Here is a 4540-nt window from a genome sequence, read left to right on the forward strand (position 1 = left end):
GGACAATGCATTGTTCTTCACTAAATGTTGTTGGATTGTTGGAAGAAGTTGCTGTTGGAGGGTGTTTTGGTACCATTTTTTATTCATGGCTGTGTTTTGGGGCAAAATTGTGAGTGAGCCCACTCCCTTGGATGAGAAGCACCCACACATGAATGGTCTCAGGATGCTTTACTGTTGGCATGACACAGGACTTATGGTAGTGCACACCTCTTTTTTCTCCGGACAAGCCTTTTTCCTGATGCCCCCAATCGGAAAGAGGCTTCATCGGGGAATATGACTTTGCCCCAGTCCTCGGCAGTCCATTCACCATATTTTGTGCAGAAGATAATCTGTCCCTGATGTTTTTTTTGGAGAGAAGTGGCTTCTTTGCTGCCCTTCTTGACACCAGGCCATCTTTCAAAAGTCTTTGCCTCACTGTGCGTGCAGATGCGCTTACACCTGCCTGCTGCCATTCCTGAGCAGCTCTGCACTGGTGGCACTCCGACCCCCCAGCTGAATCCTCTTTAGGAGACGATCCTGGTGCTTGCTGGACTTTCTTGGACGCCCTGAAGCCTTCTTAACAAGAATTGAACCTCTTTCCTTGAAGTTCTTGATGATCCTATAAATTGTTGATTGAGGTGCAATCTTAGTAGCCACAATATCCTTGCCTGTGAAGCCATTTTTATGCATCGCATTGATGGCTGCACGCGTTTCTTTGCAGGTCACGATGGTTAACAATGGAAGAATCGTTAATTTCTAACGATAATTTGTTTTCCCTTAGTCCTAACAAGCAGTCAACAGATGGGGTTAACTGCACCCCCGTGGACTGGTAGGACCGGCGGAATTTTTAATGAGCCCAAAGACCTAAACCATAAAAGAAACTCCAGCTCCCTTAAAGGGAGGGGTTCATCCCCCAGCCCCACCGTGTATGTCACAAGAAAAAAAGTACTTTAGGGCGGGAAATTTGTGTGCTGCTGTTAGGACTAAGGGAAACAAATATCGTTAGAAATTACGATTCCCTTACGTTCCTACCAGCAGCACAGATGGGGACGATAGCAAGAAGAATCCCCTAGGGAGGGTCCTCATGCTCGGCAGAAGTAAGGACTGTCTGCCCAAAGGCCGAGAACTCAGATATCCTAGCATCGATCCTATAATGGGAGATGAAGGTAGACTCCGAGCTCCAGGAAGCTGCCTTGCAGATCAACTCTAGGGGAAGAAGATTTCTCTCCGCCACAGAGGTAGCTACGGCCCTTGTAGAATGGGCCCTCACAAACTCCGGAGGATCTAAGGCTTGGGAATGAAGGCTTCCCTAATGGCTTCCTTAACCCAGCGACTAATGGTCGTCTTAGACGCTTTACGGCCTTTTGACTTACCGGCAAACAGGATAAAGAGATTTTCATCCATCCTGAACTCTTTGGATCTATCCACATAGATCTGAAGGCATCTAGCTATGTCCAGTGGATGTCGGACTGGAGCATCTGGGGAGGAGGCAGAGAGTAATACAGGAAGAGAGACTACCTGATTAATATTTTGAAAGGTAGAAACCTTAGGTCTAAAGTAAGGTAGAAATTTCAAAAGGACCCTATCTTGTAAAAACATGGTATAAGGGTATAACGCGGAGAAAGCTTGAAGCTCCGAAACTCTTTTGGCCGAAGTTATGGCCAGAAGAAAAACCATCTTAAGTGTTAAGAGTTTAAAACTTGCCTCCTCCAAGGGTTCAAAGGGGGGAGATGCTAGCCCCCTAAGAACAACTGACAAATCCCATTGAGGAACGGGTCTCAGTATTGTAGGCTTCAATCTTTCCGCTCCTTTAAAGGGGTTGTCCAGGTTCAGAGCTGAACCCGGACATACCCTTATTTTCACCCCGGCAGCCCCCCTGAGCCTAGCATCGGAGCATCTCATGCTCCGATGCGCTCCAGTGCCCTGCGCTAGATCGCGCAGGGCACGGGCTCTTGTGTTTTCAATAACACACTGCCGGGCGGTAACTTCCGCCCAGCAGTGTGTTCGGTGACGTCACCGGCTCTGAGGGGCGGGCTTTAGCTCTGCCCTAGCCGTTTTACTGGCTAGGGCAGAGCCAAATCCCGCCCATCAGTGCTGGTGACGTCACCGGGGTTCCTGTCAGCCCCATAGAGAGCCCGGTACGTCACCGGAACTCAGAAAAATGCCTTTGCCCTGCGCGATTTAGCGCAGGGCAAAGGAGAGCATCGGAGCATGAACTGCTCCGATGCTCATGTCAGGGGGGCTGCCTGGGTGAAAATGGAGGGCTGTCCAGGTTCAGCTCTGAACCTGGACAACCCCTTTAAGGAAGCGCTTGATGAGCGGGTCCCGAGAATATGGTCTGTTAAGACAGGCCGAGATGGCAAACACTTGGACCTTCAGGGTAGAAGGGGAGAGACCTCTGTCTATCCCATCCTGAAGGAACTGTAGGATCGCTGCGAGAGGCGGATCTGCAGACGCCACCTGATTGGAGCTACACCAAGAGGTGAAGATCCTCATAATCCGGGAGTAGGCCTTTTTGGTAGACTCTGCTCTGGAATGCGATAATGTTCTCAGGACCGACTCAGAGAGCCCTTCTACTCTGGGAAGGGACTGGTCAACCTCCAGGCTGTCAGGTTGAATCTGTGCAGATCTGGGCAGAGATGAGTGTCCCACGACACCAGGGTCTGCTCCGGGGGGAGTCTCCAATATTGTCCCCGACTCATCTGAATGAGCTGGGTAAACCAGGATCTCCTGGGCCAAAACGGTATGATGGCTATTACCGAGGCCTGATCCTGACGGATTTTCATCAATACCCTCGGGATCATGGAAAAGGGAGGGAAGATGTACGCCAGCCTGAACCTCCACGGTATTGTCAGAGCATCTATCGCCAGGGGGTTGTCCTCCCTGTAAAGGGAACAGAACCTCTGTACCTTGGCGTTGAACTTGGTTGCCATGAGATCCACCTCTGGCATCCCCCACCTGAGGACTAATTGTTTGAAGATCTCCGGATGTAATGACCATTCCATGGTCGGTAGGCCGCGACTTAGGCGGTCCGCGATGACATTGAGGGAGCCTCTGATGTGAGTGGCGGATAGATGGGATAGGTTCAGCTCTGCCCACCGAAGAATTACCCCAATCTCTAAAAGAAGGGGTACGGATCTTGTGCCTCCCTGCTTGTTTATATAAAGCACGGCAGTCATATTGTCTGACTGGACTTTCACTGCTTTGCCCCGAATCCGAGGGGCGAAGTGAAGGAGGGCTAGCCGGATAGCACGCATCTCGCAGAGGTTTGAAGAAAGATGCCGCTCCTGAGGAGACCAGGATCCCCGAACTGGGGACCCGTCTAGATGAGCGCCCCAGCCTACAAGGGACGCGTCCGTGGTCAATATGAGCCAAGCTGGTTGGGTCATAGACTTCCCTTCTGGTAGATGGAACCACCATCTGAGGGAATTCCGGGATTGGTTGGATAGGGAGCACAGGGAATCTAGCCCCTTGGGGCTGCCGTTCCATTTGCTTAAGACCTCCGATTGAAGAGGTCGGAGGTGCCATAAAGCCCAAGGGACTGCATCCGCAGCCGCTGACATGAGCCCCACCATCTTCATGAGGGTCCGTATGGAGACTCGTCGTGGTACGTAAAGGAACCTTGCTAGGTCCTGAATCCGCATTCTTCTTTCCGGTGTCAACTGGAGGGACATCTGCAGAGAGTCGATTATGAATCCCAGATAATGGATAGAAGTCGAAGGGCTCACGTTCGACTTCGACCAGTTGACCATCCAGCCTAGGCGGAGCAGAAAAGAAATTGCGACATGAAGATGGTGGGAAAGTAGAGGGACAGAAGGGGCTAGAAGAAGCCAGTCGTCCAGGTAAAGGGACAATGGTCAGACCTTGGAGTCTCAATGCTGCCACAACCGATACTACCACCTTGGTGAAGATCAGGGGGGCAGACGAGATTCCGAAGGGAAGGGCGGCAAACTGGAAATGTTTGCACACTCCTGATATCTGGACCGCGATCCTGAGAAACTTCCGGGAGGAAGGATGGATCAGGATGTGGAGGTAAGCATCTTTGAGGTCCAGAGTAGCCATCACATCCCCAGGGTTGAGGAGGTGGCTGACTGACCTTATGGTTTCCATGCGGAACCTGGTCCTCCTTATGAAACGATTGAGAAATCTCAAATCTATAATCATCCGAAGATCTCCTGTCTTTTTGGGTACCAGGAAAACTTGAGAATAAATCCCTAGACCCTTCTCCCCTGCCGGTACCACCTCCAGGGCTCCCTTGGAAAGGTAGTCTTGGATATAGGCTTCCAAGACCCTTTGCCTGGTTGGCAAAAAACTGCATGTGGCAATGAATCTTCCTGGGGGGGGAGAAATAAGGTCTATTAGATAGCCGACGGCTACTATATTTTGGACCCAAGGGTCCCGGATTTCCTGGGCCCATACGTGGCTGAAGTGGAGAAGACGCCCCCCCCCACAGAGAGGTGGGGGAGGGGTACGGGGAAATCCAGAGGCGTAATGGCAGGGATAGCAGGGTTTATCCAAGAGCCTCTGAGAGGCCCATAGTCAGGAGGGCTTTGCCTCCCTG

This window comes from Bufo gargarizans, chromosome 1 (genome assembly GCF_014858855.1).
Source record: "Bufo gargarizans isolate SCDJY-AF-19 chromosome 1, ASM1485885v1, whole genome shotgun sequence".
In the NCBI taxonomy this organism is placed as follows: domain Eukaryota; kingdom Metazoa; phylum Chordata; class Amphibia; order Anura; family Bufonidae; genus Bufo; species Bufo gargarizans.